Raw genomic sequence first — 22512 nt, 5'->3', positions numbered from 1 at the left:
CTTCAAGGAGATATTTGCAGACTTTAGGCTCTGCTGGTTGTTGAACCAAAGTCAGGTCAGAGCATTCCTTTCTCACCTGGGGGAAAAGGCAATCGGTGTGTAGGCATTTCTGAGCAGTCTTTCTCTGCCCTCAGCTCTCCAGCATCCTGGAAAACCCGTTCATTCACAGCACTGTAGAGCACACTATTACTCTTTAATAGTGGCTTCACCTGGCTATGGAGAGATTTGCTCTGTGCAGTGTAGCTTAGTGGTAGACCTGGCTTTGCCAGACGGCACAGAATTTAAAGCTATTGTCTTGTATTTTTCTTGCCTCTCATCCCTTAACAGGAGGGCCTAAGAACATAAAAATTCTGATTAAAGTTCTTCCATAGGAGTGGAGAACTGGGAAGGTCACCTTTGTCTGTGTGAAAGAAGAGTAGACCCACCATCCAATTTGGAAAAAATAGTAGCTCATGAGAGACTCAACATGCAGAGGGACAAAGGCCAGACCATGTGTGACGTCAGAACACTGACTCACAAACTGCACAGCCACCAACCCGGGACACCAAACCACAACTTCTGTAGCATCATCCCGTTATTGTCAGGACTTGGTTAGTGACTGTCTGCTCCCCTAATTTTTGCCACTTACCACTCAGGATCAAGCAGAGAAAGTCCAATATTGTTCGCCAGCCAATCTCTTAAGATGTCTGCTCCCGGTTAGCCCGTCTCCAGCTTCCCCATGCCAGCAGCCTCCAATCAAAGCACACCTGACGCCTTCCCTTTTTTCATTATAAAGTTTTCTCATTCCCTGCCTGACTTTGACTCTGCCAAATGCAATTGACAGTGGCTGACTCCTTGTTAAATCAAGTTCTAATTAAATAACCTTTGTTCTCATTTTGGGGGTATCTTTATTGACAGGCCCCATCATTTAATTTTCACAACAACCCTGTGAATAAAATATGACGATTATCTCCATTGTTCAGGTGAAGCAGAGAAGGGATATGTTATCTGCACAAGGTCACACCACTGCTAAGTGATGGGTTAGAATTTGAATCTAGATTTGTTGGCCTCCTAAGCCCCTGCCTTTAAACCAGGACTGTATCACTGTGAGGACTTAGGAGCCATGCACTGGTAATCTCCTGGAGGATTGGTAGGCGTTGAGATTGGTAGATCGTGTGTGTGTGTTTTTAAAAACAGATGTCTACATTAGGTCCTCAGGACAGAGATGGCGAGCTGATCACCAGCAACTTGGCATTCCCTTTCCATGAGGTTGAATGCCATTGAGCTGGGTTTACATCTCCCAAGGCTCTTGAATCAAAGTGAGGCCTTTGACTATTTCTGGCTTGTTTAATGTGAACCTAAATTATTGTGTGTTACTTTGGAAGAGGTGGTTCAATTTTTGGCAGGCCGTGCCTACACTCATATTATTCCAGGAAAATAGTGGCATGTCATGTTGCAGTTGCAAGCAGTAAAAGTTGGAAGGAACCTGGATCCCTTAGTTTGTGCTTAGAGGATAGCCACACAGGAGAACAGCCAGACCAGGAATATCCACATTACATTTGGCATATATGAGAACTAATTATTGATTATATTAAGTCATTGAGGTTTTGGGGTTCTTTCCTCACTTAGCCTACCCTGATTAATATACTCCTCTTTAAGGACACTTTTACAGGGAAGATTAGGCCCCCATATCGTTTTCTAGTAACAATTATATTTCACCTGGATAACTCACATGCAGATGCTGATGTTTTCTTGAAAGTGTTCATAGAATTTTTAGTGTATAGAGCTAGAAGTGCAGGCACAGTAGACTGTTGTACTACAAGTTGACATTGAATGCAATTGATTGTAGCCACACCGGGAACAGGACAGACAAGGTAAATAAATTATGAATTCCAGGGGAAAGGAGTTTGCAATAGCTGCTATTTCATTTCTCTCTTAACCCCCTGCGACTGTAAACACGCTTATAGATATATTTTATTAATCATTGTTTTGATGTATTTGGAGTTTGCAAGTGGCTATTATAGCTAGGGGATTTCTGGACACCCCTCTAGCTAATCAGATTAGGGACACAAATGCTGCAGTGACAAGCTAGTCTGTGTATGAAAAGACAAATGGAAAAGCTCTCCCTCACCAGCACTTGTAACTAGCTATTTGTTTAAAATAACAGCTTTAGGCGTCTTTCCAACTGTGCTGTCCTCACTTCTGTCTACAGATGATGGACTTTAGATGGAAAATTACATGAGAGATACTTAACAAGTGGATATCTTTCAAGGGACATCATCAGAATAAAACACTTCAAAATTCACTTTATGCTGCTTGACGAAAGGTAGCATTGATATGATATATTGAAAGAGCCATAACTACCAGAACTTAAAAAGACCTGTTCATTTTATAAAGGAGGCAAAGAAGTGTGTCATTAATGATACAGTACACTAAATCTTGAGAGGAGAGGATAGGCTTTGCATAACTCCAGACTTACCCACAATACACTGTGTGTGTACTGGTTTATTTCTATCTACACTGCATTGGGTGGTGGTAACTACTAGTCTCAAACCTTGATTCTTTCCCAGGACAGCTCACAGTGAGGTCTGACCCAATCTAGCATCACCCCAGGTCTCAGGAAACCTGGTGAGATCTCTTCTCATTCTGATAGTCTGTCTTGGTAATCTTGCCATAATGCCTTTTGCTATACAAATATCTTTTCAATTTTTGTCTGATTGTTCCTCTGCCTTGTTTACCACTCATCTGTTTTGTTCACTGCTGCATCTCCAGTGCCCAGCACACTTCCTGGCACATAGAATACATTAACTGTTTTGGAATATACACAGTTGTAAGCAAAGTGACTGGAGATGGCAGGAATTGGAGAGGTCTTAACATCTAAATATAAGATGGGGCTTGGGACAAAATGTGAAGGTTAGATAAGTTTGAATATGCAAAGATAAAATTGTTTCACATGGGGAATGGAACACTAAGGTGCTAAATTTTGGAGTCAGGAATGAGTTCAGTATGTTTAAGGGACAGCAAGTAGACAGTTGGGGAGACTGTGGAAGAATGGAAAGTGTGTTTCGTGGCTTTAGAATGTCAAGCATTAATAGAAGTATGCAAAATTCTTCATTGAAAATTATAGGATAGCCTTGCTTTAACTCAAAAAATAGCAAAATGTCTTGTATGGAATAACTTTACAAGTCAAAACCACACACTTCAACTTCTGTTATCCTGTGTGGTTCATGTGCACGAAGCTGTCTTTAATACTCTATGTGTAAAACCAGAATATAAGAGCATTTTTGGTTTCATGGCTTGCTGTGGAGTGAATGTTTGTACCTTTCAAAATTTGTATGTTGAAGCCTAAGTTCTCAATGTGTTTAGCAGTATGGCCTTTGGGAGGTAATTAGGTCATGAGGTCAGAGGCCTCATGAATGGGATTAATGCCTTTATAAAAAGATAAAGATGCCAGAGCTCATGTGCTTTCTTTGTCTCTGTCTCTGTCTCTGTCTCTCTCTGTGTGTGTGTGTGTGTGTGTGTGTGTGTGTGTGTGTGTGTATCTCCACACATACATCATGTGAGGGTACAGCAATAAAGAGGGGCCATCTTTAAACCAGGAAAACGACCCTCACCAAGAACCTGGTACCCTGATCTAGACTTCCAGACTCCAGAATTATAAGAAATGCATGTTATAGCAGCCAGACTGACTAAGACGTGGCTGCAAACCAAAAGAGAAATTTGTCACTTAGCCATTGCACTTTCCCTTCCTGGCCCCCAAGATGGAGGACTTTTATGGGTCATGAAATATTTCCTGGAGCAGATGTGGTTATGACAGACATAATGTTAGTGTCTCTTTGTGGACCAGAGTTCATTTGGTTGGGTTTGTGTGCCCGGTCCTGGAGAGAGCGGGAGGAGCAGAGCTAGATCTAAGATATCATTCTGATGAGCTGGATGTAAGCCAGCTGCAGTAGCCCCAATCTGTTTAGGGGCGCGTATTTTTAATTGTCTCATCTTCCTGCTTCCCTCCAACTCCTGATAGTTAGAGAATAACACATTTATCACTGGTCACTATCCCATAAAACTCTTACATGTGAAGCAGGAGTCTTATCTCTCTGATTCATTTCCTTCTTAGACAAGAGCAGAAGAGCAGGTAGTCTTAACAACCCTGAGCTCAGCTATGTTAGCTCACTTAGGAAGACCAATAAATCAGAAAGAACATTCTTCCATCTCAGACATGTTTTCCAGCAACAATAATGATCATTACTAACATGTGTTTCATCATTGCATTAGGTTTCTCTAGAGAAACACCATCAGTAGGCTCTGTCTGTCTGCCTGCCTATCCATCTATCTGTCTATGAGGAAATTTATTATAGGAATTGGCTCACACAATTCTGGAGGCTGAAAAGTCCTACAATTTGCCTTTGGCAGGCTAGAGGACGAGGGAAGCCAGTAGTGTGATTCAGTCTGAGTCCAAAGGCCCCAGAACCAGGAATGCCAATGTGCCAGGGCAGAAGATGGATGTCACAAGCCAACTTAAGAGAGCAAATTCACCCTTCCTCTGCTTTTTTGCTCCACTTGGGCCCTCAAAGGATTGGATGATGCCCACCCACATTGGGGAGAGTGATCGTTACTCAGTCTGTCCATTCAAATGCCAATATCTCCCAAAAACACCCTCACAGACAGCCCCCAAAATAATGTTTTACCAGCTATCTGGACACCTTTTAGCCCAGTCAAGTAGACACCTAAAATTAACCATCTTACCTATGTTATTTAATTTATTTTCAAGAACCAAGTATTTTTCTGACCCCCATTATGCATATCAGGAAACTGTGCACTGAGAGTTTAAGGAACTTCCCTAGAGAAATATAGTCAGTGAGTGACACACTGATTTGTAGATTCATGGTATGTTTTTCTCTAACATATAGTCACTATATAATGCTAGCCTTTGCCTCCATTTGAAAAGGGAATGATTTTAACATTTCAGCTAACATCTTCACACTTTTCCTCGGGATCTTTAAGTTTAGACAGTCACAAATATCACTTTAAGAGAGATCTTTTACAGTGATTATTCAGGTAGAACTAGGAACACTACAAGAATGCAGTGAATTCAGTACCCACTTATTGGATGGCCTGGGCTCAAATCCCAGTGTGCCATTTACTAGCTATGTAACTTAAGCCTGTTTTCTCATCTGTAAAAATTGAGATAATACTTACTTCTCAAGGGATTTGAGGCTTAATTAAGATACTATATGTAACCACGTAGCACTGTACCTGGCACGTGGAAGAGCTCTGTAAATGCTGTTAGTAGTGTCTTCTAAAGTATACAGAGTTGAATTAATAATGGTAGAACGATTTTCCTAGTTCAGCAATGTGCACTGCCTTACCCTTTTTTTTCTTTTCTTTTTTCTTGTAGAGAGCATATTTTGGAGTACCTGGCATTCTACGTCATGAGAGAATGAACCAGAATGGGGCATATGCTTCTATCCTGAAGATGAGACTGCAGAACTGACTATATACACAGTCCTGTGTCACCTAAAGACAGGGATACATTCTGAGAAACGCATCATGAGGCAGTTTCATCATTGTGCGAATATCATGGAGTGTCCTTACACAAAGCTAGACGATATATGCCTACTACATACCTAGGCTCTATGGTGTAGCCTATTGCTCCTAGGTTACAAACCTGTACAACATGTTACTGTACTCAATACTGTGAGCAACTATGACACAATGGTAAGTATTTATTTGTGTATCTAAACCTATCTCAAGATAGAAAAGGTACAGTAAAAATACGGTATTATAATCTTACGGGACCACCATTTTACATTCAGTCCATTATTGACCAAAACATCACTATGCAGTGCATGACTGTATTTGTGTAAGGAAATTTAAAAATAATAAGGTATGTTCGGAAACTGAGATGAAAAGAGGAATCATAAAGTGCTGAAAGGACTCCTGTTTGAACCCTGAAATTTCTCTGGCACTGTTCCTAAACTTTTGGAGTCACTGGCCAGTTAACAATTGTAGGAAAACCAGAGAGCATCTACCTTCTAAATGTACCTACACATAAAATTATGCAGACAATTTTGGGGATTCACAGAAAAGTCCTTAAAAGTCTATGTGATTGCTCTCAGTATGAGAGCACCTGGCCTGAGTGAAAATTCTCCATCAGGAGGCTTTTCCCTGTGGCGAACATGGAGTTAGAGGTTGAAGGCTAAGGAGAAGTTTTGTAGGTAGAAAAGAAAGAAAAAGCCCAGGTGCGGTGGCTCATGCCTGCAATCCCAGTACTTGGGAGGCCAACGTGGGCAGATCACTTAAGGTTAGGAGTTCGAGACCAGCCCGGCCAATTATGGTGAAACCCCATCTCTACTAAAAATAACAAAAATTATCTGGGCATGGTGGCATGCACCTGTAATCTCAGCTCTTCAGGAGGCTGAGGCACAAGAATCGCTTGAACCCGGGAGGTGGAGGTTGCAGTGAGCCAAGATCGCGCCACTGCACTCCAGCCTGGGCGACAAGAGTGAGACTCGGTCTCAAAAAAACAAAAAAGAAAGAAAAAAGAAAAAGTGAAGAGAGAAAGACATTGCAGTAGAGGGGATTTCATGGATGAAGTTACAGAAGGGTGAAAGGGAATAGTGGAGTGGTCTCTGGGGAAGAGCGAAGGGGCTGGGACTAGATGAAGAACAGTTTTTTATGCCATGCTAAGGAGTTTCACTTTGTCTTTAGACAGATAGTATCAAAGTGCTCAGAGGTTTGCAGTGGAATGGAGGTCTTGAAGCCCCTACTAGAGTTATAACTAGAGCAGCTATATTTTATGATTTATATATAAGATTTGGTTTGAATTATATAGCTTTAAAATGTTGGGAAAATGTTACGAGCAATAGAGACCAGAGAAGAATTTTAAACGGGAGATTGACTTGAACCCACTTGTATCTGAAAAGATAACGCAGGCCACTGAAGCACAAGAATGCCAGTGAGGAAGTCCGTATGAGTCACATCTCTAACTCAGCACTGTCCATACTTTCTGCAGTGATTAGAGTGTTTTGCATCTGTGCTGTCCCATTCTGAAGCCACTGGCCACACGTGGCGACTGAGCTCAAAGTGTGCCCAGAGTGATGGAAGAGCTGAAGTTGTAATATTATTCAATTGTAATTAGTTTAAATAGCTATGTATGGCTACAGCTACCATTTTAGGCAGTGCAACTCTGATCAGTGGTTTTCCATCTCCAGAAAGGAACGTAGCCCTGCTCATACCTTGATTTTAGCACACTGAGACATGTGTTAGACTTCAGACCTGTGGAACTGTAAGACAATGCATTTGTATCATTTTAAGCCACTGTGTTTTTGGTAAGTAGTTATGGCAGCAGTAGAAAAGTAATGCAGTTATAAATCTAAAATGGCATCATTAAAGGGGCTTTTGGGCAAACGTTATTTCAGGTTAAATTTACCAACTGAGATTTTTTTTTAAGTTTATATATTTTTTGATTATCTGAGTCGTATATGGGCATTATACAAAATTTGGAGAAAGCACAGGACACCATAAAGAGGAAGAAAGCCCTTTTCAGAGGTAGATAATAATATTTGGATATATTCTCCCTAGTTTTTTAATTGTATTTTTATAGTGGAGGTGATAATGAGCTAACAATTATTGAGTGATTATTATGTGCTAGTCCCTGTTCTAAATACTTCACTGATACTAACTCATTTCATCCTCATTACAATCTATGATGTAGGCACGGTCTTCCCATTTCCCAGATGAAGAAACTGAAGCAAAAAGATACATCACTGGCTTATCTGATTAGACACGGCAGAGTGAGGCATCTGCCCCAGGCAGTAAGTTTCAGAGCAAAGCTTCATTCTGTGCTATACTACCCATATTCTGAATATACTACTTTTAATCTTGATTCCTTTCACTTAACCCTTTAAATTCAAACATTTCTCATGTTATTAACAACTCTTAACTGTGGTTTGCAGATCGTGTAGGTGGTACAAGTGTCCCCATTTTCTTTTGCCACATTTATGCCAAAAATTATAATGACCTCTTTATCATTGAGAAGAGATATGTTAGAAATAGAAATTCTTTAGCTTAAAAATGAAGTTAGCACAATGCTAGTTTATTAATAGAGATGGAGGGTGTGGGAGCAAGTGTCAGATACATTTGTAAAGTTATTTACTTGGAACTTGAAGCTAATTTTCCTGTAAAGTAATATGATACATAATTGGACCTTCAGTAGCCCCCATCTTCCCACATGCCTATTTTCCCTGCAAAGTAATGGAAATACTAAATGCTGTTAGTATGTTGAAGTTCAGCCCAAGAGCTTATGTATACAGGAAAAAAAAAATTCCCCCTAGGGAGTGCAACTATAAAATTAGTATAAAATTGATCAGAACATAGATATGCAAAGTTACCTTTAAGAAGCAAAATAGCTTTGGGGCCTATAAGAATGTTACTTAAAGAATGGAAACTCAGTTCTTAGCCCTGGAAGAACTGATACACTAGCCCCTTGAACAAGCATTGGCAGCATCCCCAGGTGGTACTACATATTGTAGAAGGAGCTTTAGCCAATGATGACTGAAGGGTCAATCTCTCTGGAAGATAGATGCATCAGCCCGTTTTAGGGAGTGTGGCTAAAATCAGCGAACTCTTGTTTTATTTGCATACTCGCCTAATAACTTCTGGTTAAAATTGGGCTTCTTATATAGGTCTACAGGGAGACATTTCTCGGTTTTGTTGCCACAAGTATTACAGCTCTGTCATAATTATGTTTATTTTATTATTGTAAATTAAAAGATAGGTGTTGCAGTTCTATAAATGTTTCCTGAGTTTGATTAATTCAAATGTACCCCCCTGAGAGATGGGTCCATTCTTAGCAAGCTGACAAAATCAGACCTCAAGCAGAGCCTGTGATCTGAACGTCAGGCCCTGAACCAGGTACCCAGCAGTTAGCCTGGGTCTTCCCCTTGCTTTACCTCCTCTAACATTATCATTGGCCAAAGTGAGGCTCCTATTATTATTTAAGTAATTTCAGTGTGTGTTTATAATAAAAGAATAGGAAAAAAATAGTTGCAGTCAGTAATTACCACAAAAGGAGGGTAGGAGCAAAAAAATAACAGTTTAATTGGAGAAAGATGTAGCTGCTGCTACTGCTGATAATGATGAATAACATTAATTGTGGACTTAAAAATGTGTGACACATTCTGTTATACACTTTAAATAAGTTATTTCATTTAATCCTAACAACCCCAAGAGGAAGGTACATTATTGTGCACAATTTACCAGTGAGGAAATTGAGGGATTTCAAGGTCAAGTAACTCACCCATGGTCAGATATCCAGAAAGTGCAGAGCCAAGATTACAGTCCAGGCAACACAAGTCTTTGCCCAAACTCTTGACTGCAAAGCTTGATTAAGAAGCTGGGAAGGAGGCTCTGGGGGAGAAACTATGGGAGCCCTTTGTTTCAGTTTCAGGTGTTGATTTCTCTGGTTTATGGTTAAACTTTCTTCTTTTTGACCAGGTATATCATTAACTTCTCATACTGACTAGTCCGGATGTGATTCCAGTCTTGGCTTACTACTCAATCAAATGGTGGGGTGGGGGTGGAGATCTAAGAACAGTGGATAAGAATTGGAAGAGGCTGAGGCAGAGTGAGATGGAAGGGGTCAAAGATGATATATGTGTATGGAAAAGGTGGCCAGATTAAAAAAAATTAAGCAGTGCACATCAGCAGAAGGAAAGAGGGACAGCAGGTTTGATGCCCAATCATAATCCCTTTGAGAGAGTAAAAGAGTAGATCAGACACCAGTAACTAAAAGAATCTTTGTTTCTGACTGGAGAGGCAGTGCGGGGGGTAATGGAAGCATGCTCAGTTGGATGTCAGCCCGCATGTTCCCTGATTTGTAACTGGAAGTCCTTGCTATTGCCTTTGAGCTCTGGAACTGTTTTATTGCTTTTATAAACTACTAGTTATCTTCTTTTAGGGGGACATAACAGATGGTCATGCTGGAACTGAGCTTTTTATCTGAATCTTCAAAACCTTTTTGTGCACAATTTATGAGGTTCACTTCTTTGCAAATTCAGTGCTTTCTTGTAGCTATTCCTTTTGAGATGAGCCACAAGAGCCTCATTTTCGTTGGGCATTGCCTATTAGTGGCAAAACTCCTTTCTTATTTAATCAGCTTCTCCAAAGGAATAAGGCTGAATCCAGATAGGTTCTGTTTATGAGGGCAAAAAGATTTTGGTGGTCTAACTAAAAATAACGCATGGAATCTGCCACCTGGGTCTCCCTTTCATATTCATCTTGTATTTTTATGCATTTTGCTCATGAAGTTCCTGCTAGTAAGTCAGCCCCTGAGAGCATGGAAGAGATTTGACTGGGTTAACTGTTTGTGGCTATAGAAAGGACAACCCCAACCGGTCATGTGGTTGGAAGGCAAGGCTGACATAATCCCAGATCCTTGCCTTGTTGGGTTCAGAATATGCAGAGGATCGTTGCATACACTCTCAGTTGAATGAAAAAAAAATGAGTAAAACAGTATTATCTATGAAAAAAAAACTCAGAAAACGGTATGTTTTTCATAATTACCAGAAACCTGCAAGACAGTTGGATACACACTGGGCTCAGAAAACAACCAAACCAAAATCAACTTTGCAAACTTCAGCATCTTCATAGTTCATTTTGTTCTCTAGGCTTGTTTCCCAAATCATTTGGAATTAATACTATTCTGGTTTATTATTCAAATTCCTGAATCCAGAGATACTTTCAGCTAGCTTTTATGCAGTCTCTGAATATTACCTAGACTCCAGAGTGGCAGTATAGCGTCTAAGAAAACACAAACTTTGGGGTCAAGGCCTTTGGGTCTGCTACATACAAGCTGCATAACTTCAGGCTAATTGTTAGAGTCTTTAAATCCTTCAGTTTTTTCAACTGCAAAATGGAAATAATAACAACTATCTCCCAGGGTTACTATAAAGATGAAATCACACGTACACACACACACACACACACACACACATATTTATCTGTTGCATAGTTTGTACTTAGCATGTATGTATGCATGTGTAAAGTGCTGGCCTGTAATACATACAATAAACAATAGTTGCATTATTGTTGTTTGCTTGCACTTTGCTCCTCTATTGTCCTTGTGAAGGAAGAAATGCTTCTCTCAGTGTTGGGTATTGTTTGCTTATGAAGTCTCTGAGAAGTTCTTCAATAAAGAAGCCTGTTAAAATTCTTATATGCTGAATGTTCTCAAACTTATTTGATCACCAAACCAGTTTTTCCAGTAATACCTATTAATATCCTGTGGATCCACTGCTCTGCAAACACAGCAAACATACTTTAGGAAATGCTGATCAGGTGGATATAGCCATGATCTTTAATACGGAAATGTGTATTTGAAGCCTTGTTCTATACTTCCTGGGCTCTGTGACTCTGACAAGACACTGAAATTAGCTGCTACTATCAGTTAGGGCTCAGCTCAGATGTAATCGGTTCCAGGACCACCGGTCCCCAGAAAGAGGGTAAGAAACCTTTCCTGTATGTACGTATAATCAGTGCCATGCAGAGCCATACTGGAACCTGAGGCACAAGACAAAAATCAGCCATGCTGGTATTGTCTGCTTTTAAAAGGAAGTTGTTTGCTTGCCTTGTCCTAATCCTGACCCTGCTCATAATGCCCTGAACATGTATTGATCATACTATAATAATGTATTTATATATGTCTTCACAAATAGACCAAAAGCTCCTGGTGGGCCAAGACCATGCCTCGTTAATCTTTATATTTACGGAATCAAGCTCAGTACTGGCATGAAGTCGGTTTTGATAAATGTGTCTCTGGTGAGAGTGCTCTTTTCCCATATACCTACTCCTTCACTTCATGTTTCTGTTTAACTATCATCATCAGAGAGACCTTCCATGTAAAAGGGCCTCCCTGTCACCTCCACCTCAATATTTATCCCTTATGTTGTTTAGTTTTTCTTCATGGCACTTATTATGTCCTGACATCTTTTTGAATTGTGTGTGTGTGTGTGTGTGTGTGTGTGTGTTTACCTTGACTTAAACCTTGGTCAAGCAGGGTCTGTTGTTTCATTCCTGCATCCCCAGTACCTAGAGTGGTACCTGGTATATAGTAGATATTCATATATTGGTTGAATAAATTAATAATTAAACGGATGCACGACTATCTTCTTTTTCTTTCATTGCCTCATCTAGCAAGTGGAAATAATGCAATCTCCCTTATCTGCTATTAGGATTACATCAAAATGTGTTTGTGGAAGCAGTTAGTATAGTGCTGTGCCCATTGTTAGTAGTCAATAATGTATGTTAAAGAAATCTGTATCTAGCTGAATGTGAATAGAAGATGGTAACTCCTATGGAATTTTTTAAATAATTATAACTTCTGTGCCAGAGTTTTCTAAAACCTTGGAGAGAATGCGAAACACCATGGTGTCATTTGTTGAGTGTGTTTTTATAAGGAGAATATTAATGAAGCAACCAACTACTTTTGTATAGTATTCAATCAGAGACTGAGATAATGGCTTTTCATCTCATGGTCTTATATATTATCGCACAGCATTAAGGGTATTACAGTCAAGTGTCTGGGCTTGAATTCTGGCTCTGCCCTTTACTAATGTGAATGATTGCAGATAAGTCACTCTCCTTTTGAGGCTTAGCTTCTTCCTTTGTAGAAGAACATTGTAAATAGCTATATCTCAGATTTGATATAAGAATTTTATGTGCTCATTTTATAAAACATAATTACTGTTAGTTGCTGCTGTTCTTTTTACGACTATTACTACTGCCGGCACTACCACTGCTGCTGCCAATACTACCACTACTACCAATAGACATCTGGGAGTTTAGAAGACAAAATATAAAGAAAAACAAATGCTACCCACTTTTTTTTTTCTCATAAACTTTTAGCAGATCTCAAAGTCCAAAGGGAAGCTGAAGCCAGGACAAATTGAATTAACAGATTATACCCACTGACAGAATCCAGCAACTGCTATTGCCAGCAGTAAGCCGTCTTTTGGGTCCTGTAACTCCAATCTCCACATCCCCTTAGGGTTCACCTGCTATCTCAGGGAGGTTCCAACACAATCTGACAAATCTTTAGGACAGCATCCCTTCCCTGACAAGCAGGTTGTTGTCTTGGACATGAAGAATTGCAGATGACCCACATTGCTCCTCTGTCGATGCACTATTTCTCTATTTTCTGTCTATGTGTTTTTCACAAGGTAATTAAGCAGTTTTGCATAAATTAATCATTCCTATAAAGTGCAGACTATTTCCAGAAAAAATCTTGAGGTATGACCTCAGTCTCCTTGGAAGGGTGACGTCAGCAAGGCCATGGGAACTTTGATGGAAGTTCAAGGAGCTGTTCTTGAAAGCGAATCATGACTCTTTAAGGTTATTTAAAGATTACACTGCTAAAAAGGTATATTTGTTTATGCTGTTTTCCTGAGGACTTGAAAAGAGCTAGCAGCTTCCCTTGGGTGCTTTTTCTTGCCTAACTCCACTCCCTTTCTTTTATTACTTCTTAATTTATTTTCGGAGAAATCACAGCAAACTGTGTGTCTGTGTGTGCGTGTGTGTGTATTCTCTGTAAGCATTAGAAAGAAAAGATAGCCCCCTTAAAATAGAATTACTGGGAACATATCTCCTTAAAAGAAGCTGAGATAACAGATTTCATTAAAACTGTGCTTTAATGGAATTGAAGGAAACTCTATCATTAAGATGTGTTTGCAGAAGGTAAGTAGAAAGTGGTTTTAATTATTGAATGTTTCTAAATATATCCACCCACTCCTCCCCCACCAAGTAATGCAGATCTGTAGTTCCAGGAAAAACCATGTAATACCACTGAAGGGTGATAAGAGATATCCAACTGACCATCATTTGGCAAGGTCACTTTTTAATTAACCCAAAGCAGAGATAAACCTAGAATTTTCTACTCATATCATGGGGGGAACCATGTTTTGAAATATTACAACTATGCTTCTTTCCCCCGTATTTTCTGCTAAATTTACCTTGTTCCCCTTTCAGGCAGTAGTAAGTTTTCATTGTTTTTTTCTCCTGCGGTTTGCTATAGCCTGTATGTAGAAAGATAGAATAGGCAATGCTCAGATTTTGGGTTTCAGAATTAACTTTTCGAACTTGAAGCACAGATAAACCTCCCAACAGTTGTGGGAATTCTGCTTTCCAAGTATCCTCCTTTCCAGAAAGTCAGGCATGGAAGGTACAGAGTCATAGAGAAGCAACTGTGGCCAGCATGGTTTAGGCTGGTAGGTGAGAATAGCTACAAGAGGTGCCCAGGCAGGGGTGGGCAGCTTCAGAGGGTCCCCATCCCTTCATGGTATGGAGTGTAGAGTGGCAGAATGTTTGCCCATGTGGCTTGCAGTGGGGCAAATGTGACCCAAGAACTTAGAGCTGGAGAAGCTTTATAGTTGCAAGAAGATGATGGCAGGCACCAGATAGGAACATGCATGTCTTAGCAGATGGATAGCGAAAGCATAACCTTGGTTTAAACCTCCCCTTACAAAGGATATTCTTGTCACATCAATTTGTGACAATTATAAGCATACTTGGGAAATAATGGAAGATCAGTTAGTTAAGTTCATATGGTAGCACCTTCCATGCTTGGCATTAATTTTTGATTTGATATGTTTGGTAACTAGGAGTAATTGTATTAAATAGTTTCTCTGGAAGGAGAGTGTCAAGACAAAACATGCTTTAATTGGAAGAATGCAAAGGATATTAGAAGGAACAAAGACTTTTAGATTTTAAGAATAAGGACTGGGTTTTATTCATCTTTACGCCTCTAGTGGCTACTAGCACAAACTCTGGCACACAATTTATTGAATGCACACAAGTGCTTAATAAATGTCTGTTGAATGAGAAAAAGAGAACATTTCTATCCTATTGAATCCTCACTAAAATCTAAAAGGATTTCAGCAATTTAGTGCAGATATGAAGAAGGTTTTCCTGGTGGGAAATTGTTACACTGTGAAATAGAAACTGAGGGAAAATGTGCAACATCTTGGGAGGTCGCTATGCTTTAGGCTTGCTGTAGCCTAAATGCCAGAGGTAATTTTGCTGACTTTTCAACACTAAGGTATATATGACTTACTCAACTCTATTATGCAGAGTTGTTAAAAAAAAAACTTTAATGAAATGACATAAACCTTCAATGCATATTCCTAAGTGAAAGAAGCCAGTCTGAAATGGCTACATACTGTATGATTTCAAATATATGACACTCTGGAAAAGGCATAGTATAGAGATGGTTAAGAGAATCGGGTTGAAGGGAGAAAGGGATAAATAGGTGGAGCACAGGGAAGTTTTAGGGCAGTAAAATTATTCTGTATGATACTGTAATGGTGGATACATGACAGTATATATTTGTCAAAACCCACAGAACTGTACAATTCAGAGAGTGAACTCTAATGTAAATTATAGACTTTAGTTAGTAATGTGACTATCAGTTCAACTAGAACAAATGTGCTACACTACTGCAACATGTTAACATAGGAAAACTATGCCAGGGAAGAGAAAGGGATACTTAGTCTGCTCAGTTTTTCCATAAACCTAAAACTGCTCTAAAAATTGTATATTAATTTTTAAAAACTGTAAATCATCAAGACATTGAGGAATGGGGGTTCTCTTAATTTGGGGGACTACTTTTTCTAACATGTTGGTGAGAAATGGTACACCAACCTTTCTCTACAAGTTAGGAAGGATTAAGAGACATTGAGAAAAGAAGCATTATTCTCTGTCAGACAAAAAAGTGAATTATAGCAGTCAGTTCCTTTATGCCTGCTCTAACTGAAAGATACAGGAGAGAAAAAAGACTCTTCTTTGACTTTTCTCCCTGGCAATTGATGGCTTATGGTCTTGGCAGTTAAAGGAACTGACATGTGATTAGGCATATGGAAATCAGACGGCAGAATATAGTCCAGTCCTCATTCAACATTTTACAAAAGTAGGGTCCAGTATTCAAAAGGAAATATCAAATCCCATTCCCACAGCCTAGATTGTTCTCCTCTGCTCCAGCATTTCCTTGGGGTTTGTCTCAAGCCACCCTCATTTTTTGGGGACATGTTTATTCCTTTGGTGCCACTCCAGCCTGCTACATAATGCCAGATAGTATTTCCAGTTTGTATTTCCTTCTTAGCCAACTATTAGAGTGGACATAGCCTTCTGTTGATTTTTTTAAAACATTTTTATTGGAAATTGAGCAGATGGATTTGAATTCCTAATTTTCTTTAAAAACGTGCCAAGTATTTGTTCCTTTGTTCCTTATTTTCCTCTTAACCAATTCCTTGTGTCTTTGCATCTTTTTCTTTAAAGGCATCTCACTGATTAGTCTCATCTCTCTATGTTCTAGGCAACTCATTGGAAGCTAAGTTCTCTCGAATTGATTCTACATTATTGTCCTATTTTCACACTTGTAGTGTATGTAGGTATATGCACAAATAATATTAGTGAAATAATTGAAAATTATGTTAAAATATTAAAATACAATTCATACTTATGATTGCTTTAGAAAAGGAGATTGGAAAGACATATTTGTCTAGTCTTTCACTGAGTACCATGAACCAGCTACTTTGTAAAATGTTTAAGATAAATTATCTTATTTAATTTAATCTTATTGAATGCCCTCAAGAAGTAGACTAATAGTCCCATTTTACATAATAGAAGGATAGTGAGACTACCAGAAATTGACTCGCCTGAGGTTAGATAGCTAGTAAATGGTACAGCTAGGAGGCAAATTCAGATTTATCTTACTGTATAATCTATTTTGCTTTTAATTGAAAGAGCATTGGTTTTATCATCTGAAAGGTTTAGGTTTGAGTCCTTCCTTTTGTGGAGTGGGGACATGTAGAACTCTTAATTGACTTACTTAACCCTTCATTTGTCTTTAAAATGGGAATGATACTCATTTACTTTCAGTATTGATCTGAGAAGAGGTCATGAAAGTAAGGTCTTTGCACGGAGCCTAGCATACAGCAATATGAGAAGTGTCAATTATGTTTACATTAAAGCTATTTTTTTTGATGACGGTATAATTCATCCTGAGACAGAAAAGTAAACTGTACTAATTTCAGAGATAGAAATTATCATATGTTACTAGATCTGTGTTCATTACTGTTCTAGTCCATTGCGTGATGCTATAACAAATACCTGAGACTGGATACTTTATAAAGAACAGAAAGTTATTTTCTTACAGTTCTGAAGGCTGGGAAGTACAAAATCAAGGTGCCACAGTTGTTTGGTGAGGGTGGCTCTCTGCTTCCAAGATGACGTCTTATGCAGCATCCTCTGGAGCAGGAAACACCGTGTCCTCACGGGGCAGAAGACAGAAGGGCAAAAAGAGACAATCTCCCTCTGTCAAGCCCTTGTGTAAGGAAACCTGATCATATTTACAAAGGAGGAGGTCTTGTGGCCTAATCATCTCTTAAAGGCCTTACCTCTTATTACTATCAAATTGACAATACCTGAATCTTGGAAGGGACACATTCACCTGGGATGTGTGACTGAAGCCAAATCTTAAATTGTTGAGAATGTAGTCCCATATGGACATCTGCAATCTCGTTTCCCAACCCTGTGGCCAAAAAATTATTAGGAGACCTCATGGTTTTGCTCTTTTCTTAGAAGCTGTGTTTTTCTGGTCAGCAGCTACCTATACAATTTAATGCCAGACTTTCTTCTTCTGTCAGCACATCTGTCTAAAACCTTCCTACTAGACTGAAATGATCTACTTTCAATCCTTAGTGAGAATCTTGTTGGATTAAAGGTCAGACATCCACATCTGCAGCTCTTTGCTTCTGCAGCTGCCTGTGCAAACAGCGGTGTTACACTGACTTGTTTTGCCGTCTTCCTCCTGCCTCTCTTTCTACCAGTCAGATATTAAAGCCTTACCTTGGCTAGGTGCTTACTTGCTTTTGCCACTGGTTTTAGGATTTGAAATGCAGGACCTCCAGACTCAAAATTATTAAAAATAAAACCAAGCAAAATAATAAAGCATAAGTAACCAGTGACCTTTCAGACTGTAGCAAATGGCATACTGGATGTTTTAAACTAAACACGTTTTGAAATTCTTCTTTCATGCTGTAACGTAGACTTGTTTTTCATTCTATTTTCTTTAAAACATGCTTTCTCAACCTTAGGAAACTCTGCCTTATTTTCAAGAAGAAATAGGGTCCAAAATCCAAGTCAGTCTATTATAACTTAATGGCATGGTGGCAGGCAGGGGCAGGGGGACACATTGGTCGTTTTCTGTATCTTAGTGCTCTATTTTTGTCAAGTTAACCTACATGGAACAAATGTTTGAATGGCTGTGATGTGCCAAATAAAACTTGCGTGGCACAGGGTATGAAATAACCAAACAGAAAAGGTCTAGGAAGCTACAGGTGGGAGAGTAGTTTAGAAAATTAAAAAGGAAACATAAGGATGCTAGATTGCAGCCCAACAGGAGGCCAGTTTCTAGTTATGATACAACCAGGAAGCTCTACTTCCCACAAAAGAGCTTGCAAATGAAGACTTTTCTCCCACAACCTCAGTGGCCTAAAGAGCACAGGGCAGCCGGGCAGAGAAATGCCCAGAGATGGAAGTGAGACAGAAAGGCTTTTTGCGAATGGTATTGATGGAAAGTAAAGTTTGCTTCGTGGTGTAATTGACTGTGTTGCTGATTTAAAACCTGAATTTTAAACACTTGCAGATATAGACAGAGAAAAAGTTTTGCAATTGAAAATCTGAACTCTAATACAACAAAGCAATATGCTAGTGTGCCCTTTGGTGGATTAAGAACAGAGTTGGAATGGAAAAGATCATCAGGCATTTAAACATTACCAAGCAGATATTATTCTTAGGTACATTGGGCTAGAGTTTATCGATGTCTTACTAAAAAGGAGTTAGAAGTTGGTAAGAGAATCTTACTTTATGGAAACTGAAATTTGTCATATATTAGCTATGCTTAAGCTAAATACAATGAACTGCAAATAAAAATTCCCACATCAAAGCACTCCTCTGGATTTTGTGAAAGATGAATATTTGAACCAGGTGGTCCAGCCTGACAACTGCAGTCACAGGGGTATACCAAAATTATTTTATTTATGTTTGATCGTCAAAGTAATAGATATGCATGTTAACAGCAAAGCAAATATTAAAAGAACAGCCTATATGTTTGTTAAAGTCCCCTGACCCTCCCACTCCCTGCTTCCACTCTCTATCCAGACTTAACTACTTTTAACTACTTCTATTTTTAGATCTTCTGTTAGTTTTGATTCCAGCACTAAAATATATGTGTAAGCTACTTTATCATTATTGGTAAACATTATGCATTATCTATCGCTCCACATGATTTTAAGATTTAGCTCACCTCCTTCCTTATGCCTATCAAATTTTATAATTGTATAATTGTGTTTATTTCTTCTGATTATTTTTATAACTAATTATGTCTGTATTTTTCCATTCCACAACTTCTGAGGGAATCTTTTTTCTTTCAGCATTCTCTCCTTCAGGCCACCTTCAACTCTTGCCCAACTGCATTGTCAGAGCCTGAACTTCTACAATGTAAAAGGCAGATAAGTTTTACTTTCTGTTTCATAGGGAGGCTTAAGTCTCCTTGCTTTGTATGCAGATTATTTTAATAGCAATATAACGTTCTCCACAAAGAAATGAAGCATGCATAGTCCAGGTTATTCTACTAGTTCCTTTATGAGATCTGAGAAATCAGTAAAGGTGAATAAATGGAAAATGATTCATGAGACGTTAGGACATGATCTGAGTCTTACACAAGGCAGACTGTGTAAGCCTCAATGTGCAACCTCTAATGAGCAGAGAGGTTGAAGGTACAGAGAGGATGCGAAAACAGAATATTCAGAATGAGTCTGGTGTAGTCAGGTGATAGACACATGACAAGGCAATATGGAGAAAATTATTTCTTGGAGCAAAATGGTGGATAAAGTTGGAAAGGTAGTTTAGAACCAGATGGTTGGCTACGCGCCTCAGGCTGTCTGCTTCCCAAAAGTTGTAGCCTACACTTTCCCTGCCTCCACTTCCTGCTCTCTCTCTCTCTGTAACCTCTTTCAATCTGCCGAAAACCCACATAGCTCTGTTAAAATTGCTCTCAAAGACCACCAGGACCTTCACTAATAGTCTTGTCCTAACCCATATCTTCCTTTGTGTCTTTGTGAGATTTGATACTATTGGCCATAATCTACTTGTTAATGTTTCTCATTCCCTTTATCATGTGGCATTGTATTCATGTTCTTCTCCTGCCCATCTTAATATTACTCCTTTGTCTCTTTAAGTGTGCTTTCTTGAGGGTCTTTTGGGTTCCTGCCCTTGACTCTCATCTCTCTCCATTGGTCATTCTATTGATTTCTGTCTTCCTTATGCTGTTGACTCCTGAGTCTCCACCTTGGATTTACTTCCTGTGTTTTAGATCTACTACGCATTACCAAGAGTTTGCTGAAAATGTCATTCTGAATAATAAATCAAAACTTTTTTTACGCTCAGCATGTGCAAAATTTACCATATTCCCTTCCATGCCAATTCCTCTTCCTGTCTCCTCTGTCTTGCTTAGTTCTGTCATCCTTCAAATCAGCTGGGTTCAAACCCTAATTATAGCTCTTGATTTCAGCCCCTGACTAGCCTTCATATCCGGTCACTCACTGCGTTCTATCCATTTTCTACCTATGTCATTTCACCCCACCTCTACATTCCTAGTATTGGAACCCTGATAGGGCCCCCTTTTGGTCTCATGTGAATTGAGGCAAAGATATTTGTATCTTCTAATGTCCCCCCATTTTAATGTGTACTTCACAATAGTACCAGAGTAGGATAGGTTGGATCATTCTATCTCTTGCTCAGAACCTTTCAGGGTTCCAAATTATTGGCAGAATAAAGGCCTAATGCTTTACCTGGCTTGCCCATTCAAGATCATCCACACTGACTTTTCCAGAACTGTTTTTCACTATTTCCTCTCATGGAACCTATAGCTGGGCAATATCAGATTTCTCAGTTTTTCCTCCACTTGATCTCCTACATTCCTTTGCCAGATTCCTGTCTTGAGCTCGTGACATCTTATCTTTCACAGAAGACCCAGATAAATTGCTGCCTATGTCATAAAGTCTTTCCTGTGTAACACTACTTTTCTTCTACTGGAGTAAAATAATGTGTCTGTTTCCATATATATATATATATATATATATATATATATATATATATATATATAAAACATTTTGCCTTATACCACTGAAATATTATTCAGGGATGTCTTAGTCCCTTTGTACTGCTATAACAAAATACCAGAGACTGGGTAATCTATAAACAGAAATTTATTGCTCACAGTTCTGGAGGCCAGTAAGTTCAAAATCAACGTGCTGGCAGGTTTGGTGTCTGGTGAGGGATGCTGTCTGCTTTGAAGATGGCACCTTGTTGCTGTATCCTACAAAAGAGACAAACACTGTGTTTCCTCATGGCAGAAGGGACAGAAGAGGTGAAGTTGCCCCCTCAATCCCTTTTATATTTTATATTTTATTCATTCATAAAGTCAGAGTCCTCATGGCCTAATCACCTTCTAAAGCCCCACCTCCTAATACTGTTGCATTAGGGGTTACATTTCAACATGAATTTTGGAAGGGACACAAACATTCAAACCATAGCAAGGGATAAGATAGTGGCTTAATTTTATATCACTCCCCTTCTTCTACCCCGAGAACAATTTGTTATTTAACATGATTATAGAAAGGGTATACTTAATGAGAAAGACATGCCTTTTGAGGTCAAATTGCTTAGTAAAAGCAAGGGTCCTGTTAACCATTTTATCGTAAGCAAGTCACTGAGCCACTTGAACTTTTGTAAAATGGGAATAACAATACTTGTACCTCCACTTCTCTGAGAATCAGTGAGTTCATATCTGTGCAAGAACTTTGCAGATTGCAGGGTTGTATATTTTTCTTCCTCTTCCGAGAGTTAAAGAGTTATAGTCTTCCAAAACACTGTCTACCAGGCTGTATCACTCTAAGATGGGTGTTACTCACTAATTCTGTTTTAGAGAGGAGGACTGTGAGAAAGGGAAGAATTGAAACTTACATTTATCTAAATAGATATCCTGTCTCTGGAAAGGATTCATAGCCCAAGGAAGGAGGTCTACTTTCCTTGAAACCTTTTGTTAAATACGCTGAAGTGCCTAGAACTTTGGAAGCAGACCCAGAAATCTCCAGCTGCCTCAGTGTCTCTTTCATACCCAGGCAGGCTCCTGGCCAATTTAACTAGGAAGGGGCTACAGGTCTCAGCCTCTTTGGGAGAAGGATCTGGAGAAGGCCTTCATTCAGTCTGGATATCCCCCTGCCCACCAGAGGGTGCTCCATGCAGAGGCAGTAAACCATGGTAATAGACTTAAAAGTAGCCTCTGGAGCCCTAAGTTCAACTCTTTAGTTACTCTTTAAATTTAGCCAAGTTGCCTATCATTTTTAGAATATGAAAAATGGGATCATACCTGCTTTGCCTAATTGTTAAGATGAAATGAGGTCATGTAAGTGAGAGCAC

The 22512-nt window shown here is 39.2% G+C and overlaps 1 long non-coding RNA gene across 3 annotated transcripts in view; it reads left to right on the top strand.

Annotated features, from left to right (window-relative positions):
- Nucleotides 1–21148, top strand: part of LOC103878288 — a 93473-nt gene extending 72325 nt beyond the window's left edge. For all 3 annotated transcript variants that reach the window (XR_002517553.2, XR_004177891.1, XR_002517554.2), the window contains 4 exons: nt 5375–5694; nt 7191–7307; nt 7694–7793; nt 19464–21148. This is a non-coding gene — a long non-coding RNA (uncharacterized LOC103878288). The remainder of the gene's footprint in view (nt 1–5374; nt 5695–7190; nt 7308–7693; nt 7794–19463) is intronic.
- The last annotated feature ends 1364 nt before the right edge of the window (nt 21149–22512 follow it).

The sequence above is a fragment of the Papio anubis genome, chromosome 13, assembly GCF_008728515.1.
Source record: "Papio anubis isolate 15944 chromosome 13, Panubis1.0, whole genome shotgun sequence".
NCBI lineage: Eukaryota > Metazoa > Chordata > Mammalia > Primates > Cercopithecidae > Papio > Papio anubis.
Note: the sequence above shows the minus strand (reverse complement) of the source record. Positions and strands in the feature narration are given on the sequence as shown.